The sequence below is a fragment of the Anas acuta genome, chromosome 1, assembly GCF_963932015.1.
Source record: "Anas acuta chromosome 1, bAnaAcu1.1, whole genome shotgun sequence".
In the NCBI taxonomy this organism is placed as follows: domain Eukaryota; kingdom Metazoa; phylum Chordata; class Aves; order Anseriformes; family Anatidae; genus Anas; species Anas acuta.
In genome coordinates this window covers 167,602,973-167,617,760 of record NC_088979.1, presented here as the reverse complement: position 1 = coordinate 167,617,760, position 14,788 = coordinate 167,602,973, and positions in this window count along the sequence as shown.

The following is a 14,788-nucleotide window of genomic DNA, read 5'->3' as shown; positions in this document are numbered from 1 at the left end:
TTGAAATCAAAATGGGAGCGGAAAGCACAGTTGTGGTGTATAATAAAATAATACTAGGTTGTATTCAGTGTTATTATCTTTATATTTCTGAGTTTAAATAACACTAATGCAAAGTAATTCAAAGGGAATATTGAATAGGTTCAGTAAGATCTTTGACTACCAAAACAAATTTTAATATCCATAGTGCTGCAACAGTCTTGAACAGACAAAAAAGAAAGGAGTGGTACCTTTTGAGGCCGTTTCTAATGACATCCTATAACCAGCTGAGTAGTCAGCCTTACAGAAGCAAAAATTCTGGCTCTGCTGTTAGTGATCTAGCATCAGCATGCTAGAGCAGTGATGTCATTTTTGTTTGTGGTTAGTGGGTTTTTTCCTCAGGTTTTCTACTCTTTTTGTATTTTTTTCTCTCTTTTGTGCTCTCTAAAGATTATACCATAGGCATTCCCCAGTTCACACTAAGGCAAGAAAATAGTCTAATAACAGTAATTTCTCAGCATGGTCAGTTGACAGAAAACAGCAAAAATATACTGAGCTTTACAAGGTTCCTTATCTATCTGTGTTCTTTGTTTTTGTCAGAAAATACTTCCTTCAACAATGTGATTGAACCCTGTATTAAGAAATAATTACATTATGGAGAAAAGTGCTCAGAATTAAGAGTTCTAGGGTTTTGGCTTGATAATAAAATGTGAGAAAAGTCCCTCCCCCCTATTTGATAAGTAAACCTATAGAGCTACCTTCTTTATATGCAGCTATGTGGGTCGTAATTGGCTCAGGAAATATTTGGGTCTATGCATCTGCCATTAAAAGAGTTGTTTCATCAAGCACCTGAGATGTACATACAGTGTTGATGTTGTAGTGGGTATCGTATTAAAACTTACTGGAACTGAAATAGAGTGGGGCACCTAGGGACTTGGTTGCATTTGACCTCCATCACCTTGATTTGAAAAAAAAACAACACAACCCACATGCTACACTAAGCTGTATTTCTGGCAGCCCTAGAAAGATGCAATGGGAGGCAAATAGTTACAGTTTGTGCTTACCAGGGGTTTTAACTTAAATGCTAGTTATTTTTATTGCTGAGAATGATTTCAGACTGCGTTTCCATCCTGAGTTGTAATGGTGAAACAGATTTATTTAAAATTGCTTTGCAAAGGAAGGGGAAAATCCTTTCTACTACTATAGGTGCAGTTTGATATTACTGAATTGCACAGTAATTTGTCTAATTAAATCCACTGAAGATCTAGGCTCCAATTGAGCTAAGCCTATGGTGGATAAAATTAAAGCAGGCTTATTGCAGTCTGTGTCCTTGCATTTTACTAATGAGGAATTTTCTACTCCAGGCATCAAACCCTCAGGACTCATAGTCACTGTCACTTCTACTATTAAAAACTTGTGGTTTTCAAGTTTTTTAGCTAAGGCATATGAATAGTCACAGCAATTTCAAAGACCTACTGCTTACCCATGTGCTCGCTGGAAATTTCTATCACTTTTTAACCTAGCTCCATCTCTTTTAAAACTTACCTCTGTCCTTCACCTTTGGGTTTGGCATGCTGCAGTTTACGGTCAGACCATGGAGCCATACAGGGCTGTGCCTGGCATGTTTCTCTTCCAAGTGCTGCTACCCGACGGAAGACTTGTTGGTGCGCTCAGCTCACAGATTCACTTCAGACCTTATGTGGTTAGTAGAGATGGGACTGGAAGGAATATTGTCACCCTCTTCCTCCCCTTTCCAGGCAGCTGCTGGTAGTAACACCAACCCAAAGACACTTTTGCTGATGCTATATTAAAGACAAACCATATAAATGCATCATTGTTGGTTTCTTGGTGAGAATACAGATGGAAGAGCATGTCGGGGTGTTTTCCAAACAGCAGGTGGCAGGTATGTGCAAAACGTTCCTCAGTCTCAACAGCATGTTAATTACTGGGGTTTTGGCAGGTCTGTGGAGTCTTTCGTTGATCTCATTTGCTTTGAGACTTTAAGATCGTCTGATTAAACAACTTACATTTATGCAGAGGTGACCAAATTATCTCTTGCATATTATGAAACTGATCAACAGCCTTATGAGCAAATCAAATGCACTATGACAGGAAGCAAAAAGTGTGAATGTTGGTTTGCAATTTTGATTCATTTGGCAAGGGAATTACCTTTACAGTTCAATGCCTGTTTTTTTGTTTGGTGTTTTTTTTTTGCCTTTTCAGGCCAAGATTGTGTGACAATATAAATGCCCAAACTGTGACTTGGGTACTCTACTGGATTGCATACTTTGCTTGCACTCGATTGCAGGTAGAAAATGACAGGATTTTCCACGAGTAACTATTTTTTAAACTTAATTTCAATAGACATATTTCACTGTAAATAGACATCCATCTTTAGTTATTGATTAATGAATACTGTAAATGAATCTTTAGCTCGTATCTTTGTTGGAACTTCTGATATTCCTGAATGCAGTAGGGAAGAACAGCTTAATTTAAGTATGGGGAAAAAGAGGGTATTAAGATGATAAAAAGAAAAAATAGAAAGCATGAGAATATGCATTGTAATATAATAGTTAGGATTTATTGTAACATTCATGTATGCTACATTTATACTATTTCTGTTTTAAAATGAATTTCTAAACTAGATCATGAAATTGTGAGTTTCTAGTGAAACAGCCTTGCCTATGCAAATAGCTAATACCTGTCTGAAGTTAAAATTTGCATTTTAACTTTCAGAGTAAAAACCTCCTGAAAGGAGAGTAAGGAGAACAGAGGCACTTCTCCATCCTGGACTCCACAACCCTCCTAGATAGCATTTGGAAATGATCAGAGCACCTTTACTGTAAAGATTAAGTTAATTTGTATGAGTTTGTGTTGCTTTCTTGGAACAGGCTGACACAGTCTATGTATTTTAAAAAGGAGAAGCAGTAAAACCTTTCGTGGTTTCACTGTCTAAAAAGTGAAACTTATTGAGTTCATTCGTAGTCTAATCTGATCCCATATGGTGCTGAATGCTCACTAGTGTCCTGCCTGTGCATTTGGAGCTGCAAATGCTTAGTACTTCACTAGATAAACCTGACCTTCAATCCTTGTGAAGTTGGTGGGTTTCAGCCAGGCCTCTGGTGGATGAAGAAAGGTCACTTGAAAAAAGGGGAGCTACTTCAGTAGTTTCATGATAGCTAGACTTTACAGCGTTACTTTGGAAGTATTAAGCTAAAACTTTCATAACTCTGATATGTATAAATTTATGTACGTGTATAAATTAAAAAAAAAAAAATCAATTTGTTACCTAGGATTGCTGCTGTATGCCCTCTTGTGGACTTTGCAGTAAAATTATTTTCTTGTAGTGTATTTTAAGCATTTGCCCAAAGCCTTGCCCTTGGTAAGTTCCTTCTCCCTCCTCAGTTCTGTGCTACAGCTCTTTCACCCCTCCTGACAAACAGTGAAGAGAAATAATTGGTAAGACAGAAAGCAAAGTAGAGCTCAGTTTTGATGCTGCTGTAAATCCCAGAGTTTTATCTGATACTGTAAGCTGCTAGCTTCAGTTTTACCTGAATCCAGAGACAGTTTGTGCAACACCTCTGAACGCATTTTGTAATCGCCCAGCAGTTATCCCCAAACACGTACACAGAGCTTGGCTAGCAGCTGCTGTATCTGTCACCTCTGAGGGGCCTTTTGCAAAAATACCCAAACAAACCAAATCCCGGAGGCTGAACCTCTACTGCAGCGTCTCTGATACAAAAAGAAATTTCACTGATGCATGTTTTTTTAATAATAGTAGCATTTTGTAAGCTGTGTCTAATGGTGAATCATTAGCATATAGCGCTAGACACCAACGTGTTATTGTTACAACCTCGGTTGGAATTTCTGCCTTAAAAAATACCCCCAACAAATAAATCAGCACGGTTCTTTGGGGGCACTGGGATATCTTCACTACCCCACAGTTTTATCGGTTTTCCAAGGACTGACACTAGGTTACTCCGGTTGGGCTGGAATTGCATCCAAAGTAACTTCAGTGAAGACATTTAGTAATGGAGAAGCAGAACTGGATTTGAAATAACGTTCTCATGATCAAAGATCCTAAGAAGCTTTTGTAGTAATTGGAGAATAACAACTATATAAAATGTGTTTGCTTCTCATATTTAAATTAAGCATAAAGATAAAATGCATGAGAGCCTTATTAAATGAACGTACAGATATTGCATCTGATAAGATCAAAGCAATTGAGTGGGATTTTAATTTAGGCATTTGACTGACCTTGTCTTAAAAAAAAAAAAAAAAAAAGTTTTTGAAGTAACGCTGGCTTTGCTCCATAATATCTGAGAGGTTCACTCAGTTGTGGATTGCTGCACTGGGCTATTCCCTCCTCTGTTGGCATATTATTATTTATATAGTATCCTGAGAGTGCTGCATGGTGCACATGCAAACTGCGCAGGCACAGTTCCAGGCCTGAAGACCTTCAATCTAAACAGACAATATAGAACGGGCGGTGTAATAAATTGCAGAGCTTTCCTTGAACTCTAAGTGGTGTCTTTCAGCTCTAAGATTACAGCCTTTAACCACTTTGAACCGAAAAGCATTTTTTACAGTTCTCATCCTTCTGTAGCACCACAACTCAATCTGACCAGATGGGTAAGTGAAGTGCTGTTCTCCAAGTTGCACCACCTTATTTTTTTTTTTTTTTAAGAAAAAAAAGAGCTTATTTAAAAACAAAAACAAACAAACAAACAAAAACAGTATTTTTGGAAGTCACTTGAATAAAAATCGTTCTTAGGGTTTTAAAAAAGGAGATAAGACTTGAGCCAAAACTCTCTGTAGATCTCCCATTTGTATCCAAAAGGCTTTGAATTGGGGTGTTGGAGAAGACACACAGTTGTTTGGTACAGAAGTGAGTACCACTGGAATGAAAATGTAAGAACAAAAGCTCTAAGCCTTTGACAAAATAATCCTGTATCAACCAATTGTGAATGTTGAACAACAACAATAACAAAAAAAAAGCACTTCAGGCTGTTTTACAGAGGTTTGCACTGCCAAGTGGATCTTAAATAAGATGAGGATATGCAACGTGCCCTGAACGCTACCAAGACGAGGAACTATTTGAACCAGCTCTGGAAAGGCCAAGGGTATGACAGAGAAGGGAAAAAACTATCACAGATCATCTGTGGTCCACAGTTGCCAGCTCAGGTTTTCCATCACAAGGGAGCTTTCTTCCCTGAGGGAGCTCAAGCTTGCTTAACAGTGGGATGAATTTCCACAAGAGTCGAAGGCTCATAAACTTAAATGTTTTCACTTCAGCTGGAAGATTTATTTCTTTGGGGTTCTTTAACATGGAACAAGTATTTATATTTTGTTTTTAAATGCCTTGTTAAACCAAAAACAACTCTGTTATCCTTTTCTGTTCCTGCTAAGAGGCAAGTAGGGATTATAGACTTGATGGGCCAAGTATCTCCCTGACAGATAGAGCTAGTCCCACCTGAGTCAAGCTGTGTTGGGAAAGCTTCCACGAGCCAGCCAGCCCTCCTTGGTCTCCATCCTTTAGACTCTCCCCCACACGTGTTTCTGTGTCAGAGAATAATGCTGGTGTGTGTTTTGATCCCACCCTTGATTTGGCTCAAAATCTAAGCTATTAAAAGTAATTGAAGGGAAATACAATTATTTCTGCTTAAAATAATTATTGCTTAAAATACCCTTAAATTAACAAGTCTGCTTTTATTTCCCATGTTTCCAGCAATTATGTCGTTTGCTTGTGCCAGCTTCGTGTGTGAATTTCGGCAGTCCTGAAGCTGAGAAATAATACACTGGCTGTAAACTGAGGCACCGTAGAAGCACATTTATACTCCATTACCAATATTTCTGCTTTGCCATACTTCATCTGTTCTTGTGTTATGCCTCTTCTGTTTTCGGAGGATGGGGAACGAAGGAGAGAGAAGCCTGCTGCACCAGTGCTCAGAACTGTTGATCTTGCACTTTCTCTGACCACTGCTTTCACTAACAAATTATGATTAAGAGGCAGGAAAGAAGAGTAATCCTGCCAGTGTGAGCTTGGGTTCCCTCTTCAGATTTATTGCTGAGCAGGCAGAGTTGTTTTGGAAGGCAGAAAGAGAGCGTGTTTTGCTGTTTCTCAACTTGACAATTTGACTTCTTCAGAGCAGCTTTCATTTCTTGCATAAAGTAATATATCCACCCCAGGGAAACTGCACAAAGGCAGTGTGGGGGCAATTTACTTCAATATTTACATTAAGGGTAATTCGAATTAATGCATTTTATCTTTTCTATCCAGATAGGAAAAACGCTGGATGAAAACAAACACAATTATATCTGATTTTGCTGAGTCAGATCCACCTCTGCTAGGGGAAAAAAAAAAAAAAAAGAAAATCCAAGTTTCAACTTTAAATGTTCCTTTAAATGTTCTTCCTTGGCACAAATAGTAATAATAGTAATTATAATATATTTTTTATTTTTTTATTTTTTGAAAAGCCAGGGCCTCTTTCTCTGAGAAAGGACACAGGAATTTCTATGTTAGAGAAAGAAGTTTCAGAAGGGCAGGGGTATGAAACTCTGGTACATGATTTAGATTTAATCTGACCTTAAAGACCATCTCCCAAAGATAATTCAGTTATTCTACTAACTGCAGTGTCCCATATGTGTGCAAATGCTTAAATGGCAACGCTGCTCTCTGTGGTTTGTTGTGAAGGTACCTGCTGCCCCTGTGGGCACTGGGTGCCCTCAGAGTCATGTTAACAATCTCTGAGCATGAAAAAAAGGTTGTATAAGTAGTAGAACCTGGAATGATTAATCCAGCCATTTATGAAAAGCATCAGAAAGATGCTATAAGAAACACTTGAAGTCATTCTGTAAGCTGATGGCAAAACACACCAAAGCAGCTGTTCAGTAAAAGTTTCCATCGCTACACCAGTCATCTTTTCTCGCTGCCTCAGATCCTGCAAGTTGCCATCCTACAGCCTCAGACTTTCTGCTAGTGCAGTGCTTTTGCTAACTGGGAACTACAGCAGGACATACGCTTTGAGGGTGCAGGCCCAAGGACAAAGTGGTGTTATTTGTAGCATTTTCTATCTGGTAGTCACCATTCATAACTTACAACTTGTACCGTGAAAAGGCTGAGAAAACCATTGATTGATTTAAATCTGACTTAATTTTTCACCAAAGGCAAAAACTCCACGCACTGGTGCTTAATCATCCTTTGCATCATGTACAAGCATGCAGTTTTCCATACAAATTCCATAAGGTGTTTAATCTGCTATTGCAAAAATACTTATTTGCATACAATCACACCCTACTGTGGTTTTAAATGTTTTCTGAGAATACATTTTGAGCCTATTATCTTAACCTCACTGCCTTTCTACCCACATATAGACTAGCAGACATGCAAACCCTTTAATTTTTATTCTGGCCTGACTGCAATTAAGTTGAAGTGCATTTGTTCTTTAAAACTATAGGACTCAGCTTATTCCATAAGTATTGCTTGTGACTGCACTGTCGTACAGCTGCCGAGCTGCAGCACGGGCTGTGTCTTTCAAATAAAAGACAGATCTCCTCTTGTTACAGGAGAAAGCAGCGATGGGCAGGTCGGGGTATTTTTGTAGTGCAAATTGTTTGTTCGTGCCATGCATCCCAGTTGCTGAACACAGTCAGTCACAGAGAGCACACGGGCATCTTATCTTCCAAAAATCTTAACCCAAATATCAAGAAGCACTGACCCTGGAATATTCCTGGAGTATCTTCCAGGAATGAGGCTGCACAGCCGCTTTGGGCAACTTCTTCCAATATTTGACTACATAGGAGAAATATATGTTTAGCCTCTACATTTCTGGAAACAGTGAGCTCCATACTCTTGTTCTGTAGCATCTGAAAAAAAAAACCACAACACCACTATCTTTTGACTGTTTTAAACCTGATCTTACTTCCCATGTTGCCACTTACTAGAAGCACTGGATGATAGCTCCCTACTTTCTCTCCACAGCCCACCACTTTCTGTAATTCAGCCCCCTTCCCTCAGTCATCCAGGCATGGTGCATTTTGTCTTTGTCAAACTGAAAAGTCCAAGTGTTGGCAGTCATGTTCTAAACAGAAATCATTATCAATTATGATTTATTATTCTTTTTCTACATTCATATTCTTTCTGATGTGGGAAACCAGAGCTTCATGCTGTTCTCAAGATGTGGCCGTACCACCGACCTCCATAAAGATGTCACAGCACTCTTTGCTCTGCTGTCTCCCTTTTCAAATAATTCCTGATATTTTTCACTTGGAGCTAGAAATGAAGTTTCTGAAGATCCACCTCTAGCGACTCTTAAGATGTCTTCCCTCTGTAAAACCATGCGCATATAATTAAGATTGGTTTTGCCCACATGCATCAGCTTGCATGTATTGAGACTGAATTTCAGCTTCTAGCTTAACACCCGTGCTCAGCAGGATGGGATCCCTCCACAGCTCCTTGCTGTCAGTGTTGTATTCCATGACTGCAGAGGATTTTGCGTCAGCAGCAAACCGTGCTGCTGCCTTACTCACTCTCCTTCCAAGACCATTTCTGAGTACGCGAACCCGGGCAGGTCCCAGCATGAGTCCTCGTGGGAGTCTGATCGTAACGTTCCTGCAGTGTAAAAAATAACTATTTATTGCTTCCCCATTAACCCTTCTCTTCCAACCCGTTACTAATTCACACGACAGCCTTCCTTCCAGACCTGTGACAGCTAACTTTAAGAGTGGGACTGTGCCTAAAACTCTTTTGAGATCACTGCCTTGACTATATCAGCCTGGTTTATCAGTTTGTTCATTTCGTCAAAGAGCTTCGTAACTGTGACAAAGCTTTTCTATCTACAAAATGCTGTGTTGATTTTTCCATGGTCTGACGTACTTGTTTGTACACTGAAGCCTCACCCCAGCTCCCTGCCACTGATTTGCCTGTGTGACCTGCGACATGTCTTGGTTAGGTCTCAGTAAGAGGACTCAGATGCTTTAAGTGAACACCTACGATCCTCAAATCCAAAATAACTACCTTCGAAATCCTCACCCAGTTGCTTCCCAGCCACGGAGATGCTCACATTCCATGAATTCTTATTTCAGTGAGGTTCCCAAAATATCTCTGTGATTGCTCCAGTAGGTACTTCCCAGCAACCTAATCCTGCTCCTGCGGGTCCAGTCCAGGCAGTCAGAACTGAATGATTTCAGCAGATAGCACTAAGGGAGCTGTAACGTGATGGTCACAGCACCCCCCAAGTGAAGGAAAATACAAATTCATATTTTCACAGATAGAGGGTGAAACCAAACCCAGGTTCCCCTAAAAACCAAGTTTGGGACTTTTTAATCACCAAATTACAGGAAAAGCACAGTTTGTCCTACCCCTTAAACATTCATGCCTTGTATACAGGGGCCCCATAGGCATCTCACATGCTGAACTGAGCTCCAAGTGGAGCAAGTGGTTCCTTGTAACCCAGTTTTAGTTTTGAGGATGCTGAGAGACAAATTGGTAAATGTTGGGACTGTACTTCCCAGCCTGAAACACCTCCTGAATAGCAGAGCTGGCAAAATGGACCATTTGTCAGTGTTCTGGTTAAGAATTTGCAGTGTGGTCCCACCCTAGCATTCCTGAGCGCCCGCTGCAGGGGCTGAGACAAATGTGCGTAGTCCATCTGCCAATTTTCCAGTTGCAGCCTCGATACCTGCTCATGGGCTGCCACAGAGCAGCATCTTTCGAGATTCCTTGGCACTAAACCCCGACCGCCGTGCCCGCAGTCACATAAATGCCATCAGCCTTTTGCAGCACCACGTTCAGCCAGCTTCTTGTTCGGGGTTAATCCCGTGTGATCCCATTCCTCCCCTTGCCTCTGCCACGTACCATACAGGAAACCCAGAGAGAGAAGTGGGCATCATGGATGTCACCAAGCTCCGGGGCTGTGTAATGTTAACAGCCACGCTGCTGAGCACTGCAGCACCAAGACCCCCGCGCCCCAAATCCACACGCCCTTGTAAGCGACATGCAGCTGTAATTCTTTCTCTGGAAACGGGAACACAGAAACAATCCCACTAATGCTAATGAGGTATCAACTAATACAATGACAAATGCCCTACGAATGCCTAAGTAGTTACTCACTGAATGAATAAATAAATAAGGCAAAGGGCACTGGCTGCACGCAGAGATTTAAACTAACCAGCTGTCTTCTCCTGGGAGAGGCGTCTACTCTGCGTCCCAAGCGAGGAAGGGTTTGCAAACTAGAAAAATGGCATGTGACAAGGTACTTCATTCCCCATCCTTTGCACTCACAGGGGAGTCAAAATTACAGATGTTGCCTAATTTTTGGAGTGTCTGACATTGTGTCAGTGCTCTTTGAACACTGTTTAGTGCATATAGTACAGAGTTAAATGTGCATAGCTTCAGGGCCCTGAAACTCTGCAATACCAGGGAGGGAATTAAGGACATAGCAGCAATCTTCACTCAGAATTTCCTTGCTTTTGTCAGATGAAGTTAAATCTCGAAAGATATTGCAACAAGCTTTAGCTTTTTTTTCACATTTAATTAGATTTATGGCCCACTTGGTTATCGCAGGCTAGTTGGAAACAGGCGTGCGCACACTGTGCAGTCAGCACATCGATGCTGCTCCTGGGAAAGCGCCAGCCAGAAGTTACAGGAGCTGCATGTGGCAGCTTTTGTTAGGGGAACAAAAACAGTTCAGCTGGGTTAAGCAGAGTATTTACTTGTGAGGCAAACTGCATTTGTGTATGTACTTGTGAGGCCCAGAAGGCAGCTTCACTTGGAGTAGTAACGTTTCTCAGAATTTCGATGTCCAAATGGGTAAGGGACCGAGTATCTGGTATCTCAAGGAGTACAACACCTAGAATCTCAGCCAGCAAGCTTAGCCTAAAATGAGGTCGGAGCAAACACTTGAGTTTAAATTCATGTTTTTGCAGCTCATTGTAGTATCTATAAAAATCTATAGACCAACTGTCACAGCGACAAGTATCCTCTCCTTCACAGCGTGTTACTTAGAGCTCTTGGATCTTTCAACCATGCTGGTGGCATCCACGTACAAGAGCAAGGCAACTGACACACCTGAGGAAAACCAAACTGCAATGCCACCAGTGACCTGTGTAACCAGTTCCACTCCCCTTTTCTGTGGATGTCACAGGACTAAGAGCAGGTTTGTCATACTCTGGCAGACATTTCAGGAGAAGTTTTACTACACAAATTAAACCGTACGATGCCTGCATTTACCACTGGATTTCAACTTTTTTTTTTTTTTTTCTTTTTTAACTGAAGTGTTGACAACTCAACTAATGGTGACCAGTAGTGAATTACTAGTGTAAATTGTTGGCTCAAACTTGTACTTCTGAAAAATGAAAAAAAACAACAACTACTAACTTTGTGGGGATAGGGTTCTTTCTCAAGAAGTGCAGACCAGGCCATAAGTGGCTGCTAGATGGCCCTTACTGTATGCAAGGGCTTTGTTTGATGATGAAAACAGAAACTTCTTGATTTGACACACAGAGGGTCATTTTTCTTAGCATGCCACACGTGAGGAGAGGTAGAATGTGACTGGTGTTATTCTGCGCAGCTAGCACACTAAGTCCAGCTCTCTCTCATTGTAAATATGTTTTCCAGCTCCTGAAATGTTTGCTATAGATTTTTTTTTGGTTTGTTTGTTTGTTTTTTTGAAGATTTTTTTGTTAGCGCCTAATGGATTGTGGAGCCAGGGGAGAGGGCAGAATAAAATTACACTCTAGGCAGAATAAAATTATGCTCCAGATAGCCTCTTACAACAGAGTGAGCTTCTGCACCACATTTCAGCCAGGAACATGCTTTTGCTGCTGAGTCATAAACCCTGAAAGACACTGTTTATTATATAATAGAGCCCTCACCTATAGCTGGGCTAGGTGGTGCCTATAGCAACATCAAAGGCCTCCTTCATTACAAAACAAAGCGACTGCAAAGTTCTTCGGTTTGTCATGAGGCTGTTGCTATGGTTTTATTTTTAGGAGAAACTGTTTACTCGCCTGTGTTTACTTCAAGAGCAAAATTTATAGTTGAAACATTAAGTATGTGTATCAGTACCCATCTACAAAAATAGATCCATTTTAAGATAAGCTTTAAAGATAAGTATTCCTGCTGGGGTACACACATCTCAGGCTGATCAGAAAAGGCTTCCCAGGTGAGAAGACAAACTGTGCATGAAATGGGATAGGTTCCAAAGTTTCAGGGAGGAAGAAATATAGCTCTTTTCTTCATACCCTGAAGAAGTTTGTTGCCATGAATCTCTAACCAACATATGAAAGGAAACTGTGAAAACACGGTGCATAATCTGGCATTCCATTCCCCCACAGCCCCTTCTTTGTCAGACCCAGGCATTAAGCACACAATATGAATAAGGGAGAACTTTCTTAATGGGTAAATCTTCTGTTAACATTTTTAATGTGATGGGACTGCTCTCTTGCTTACAGAATTGAATACTGTTAAATCGACGTGGGTCACAGGCAAGAGCAACTGATCTGCTGAGTACAAGCCTCATGATTAACCCCACAGTGCTGGTCCCTTCTTTTAAGAATCCAGGAACTGGAACAAGGCAGATCTATGAACCAACCCTGAAATACATTAGGACAGTGAAATGAAGACTTATGGAAATACAAGCTGTGGTAGGTATATTTGATGCAGTTCAAGTTCATTTTCTCTTCAAAGACTACAAATTGTTCCAAAATACTTTTATAACCTTCAAAATTTTTAATAAAAAAGAGGTGTTACCCTGAAAATTGTGATTTGGGGTGAAAGTGTCATTATTAATAAAGGAGTTATTCTAAGTAGTATTTCAAATTAACACCTTTAAACACAACATTTAATTGGGGAAACCAGTTATGTATCAGAGAACGATTAAATGTACGACTACATTTGTTGCCCCAGAAAAGGCATTTAGCACATCCAGTAGCCACTGTATAAGACCATATAAAAAATGTCCAAGCAAACAATTTGAAATGTTTAGCTACTAAAACAGTAACTTTACAAGTTTTAGCTATGGGCTAGCTGCTTATGGAGAAGCCTTACAGGTGGCATTGGCAGCATCATCTCATTTTTAAAGGGAGAGAATATGAGCTACATTGAAATGACAGAGGAGGTCTCTGATTCCAAAGTTGAAGGAGTTATTCAAAAGGAACTTTAGGAAGATCCAAAACAGAATTGAAGACGCATCAAAAGATTTAAAGCAATGTAGGTTCATAATTTGCAGACATCTGCAAGCAGCTGTGCAATCTTCAAAAGAATAGTAATCTTGACAGATACCTCAGTTTGGGATGACAAAAATGATTGTATGACCGGCAACCAATATGTCATGGATCAGAAAGATCTGTGAAGTGAGAAAAAGAAGCAATGACATGGCCAGTTAGAAATTCCCAACAGTGGTGAGACACAGCATGATCTTAAGGAGCTAGAAAAACTAAACTGGAGAACGATAACCAACAGCTGCAGAATACAGCAAAGTACCAATATAAAATACAGAACTGGTCTGCCAGTAAATCTGGGTGAGCTGGCTAAGATAACATTTCAGTAAATTGTGAAGATGGCCAGTAAACAGGTGAACAATTTCACCGCTTCACCTCTGATTAAGCTGTAGAACTAGACCCTCAAAGAGATGCCATGCTATCCAGACCTGAAACAAACACTGACGTGTTAGTTTAAGTGCAGCCATTCACATGAGCTGGCGAATGCATGGTAAGAGCTAGAAGCATAGAATCACAGGATCACGTAGGTTGGAAAAGACCTCTAAAATCATCTAGTCCAACCTTTAACCTAGCACTGCCAAACCCACCATTCAACCATGTTGCTAAGCTCTACATCTACACGTTTTCTAAAGACCTCCAGGGATGGTCTCATCTACTACTTCCCTGGGCAGCCTGTTTGAATATTTCACAATCCTTTTAGTGAAGAATTTTTTCCTAATATCCTATCTAAACCTCCCCTGGTGCAACTTGAGGCCATTTCCTTTTGTCATACCTCTTGGTGCCTGGGAGAAGAGCTCAATCCCTACTTCACTGTAGCCTCTTTCAGGTAACTGTAGAGTGCAATAAGGTCTCTCCTGAGCTTCCTTTTCTCCAGGCTAAACAACCCATCTCCCTCAGCCATTCCTTATAAGAGTTGTTCTCTAGACTCTTCAGGAGCTTTGTTGTCCTTCTTAGGACTGGTCCAGCCTATCCAGATCCCTCTGCAGCGCCCTGCTACCCTTAGGCAGATCAACACTTGCACACAACTTGTTGTCTCCAAATGTACTGAGGGTACACTCGATCCCCTTGTCCAGATCACTGACAAAGACATTGAAGAGAAATGGCCCCAGTGCTGAGCCCTCGGGGACACCACTTGTGACTGGCCTCCAGCTGGATCTAACTCCATTCACCTCTCCTTGGGCTTTTCCAAATCCCTTGACAGAATATGGAAAAAAAAAAAAAAAAAAAAAAAAAGAAAAGAAAGACAACATAAGAGGCCTGTGGAAACTTTGTTTATTGCTTATCCAGATGCAGCTGAGAAGGCTATGGAAAAATTGTGATGTAGAAATACCGAAGTGGATGTGGACTCACAGACTGAGATCAAGAACTGTGGCTGAAGAGATTTAAAGGCAATTCTGCGTAAAAAAGGACCTAAAGGACACAAGCAGATGTCTGTCTTTAGACCAGCTTGTTGTTTTGTAGCCCATTAGATAGGCTACATTTATGGGATATACGAGGATATGCAGTATGTTAGATGACCATGTTTGCTAGAGACTTCATGTTACGTGACCCAACTATAGGAAGATCTCGTCTCCTCTGATCCTACATCCAC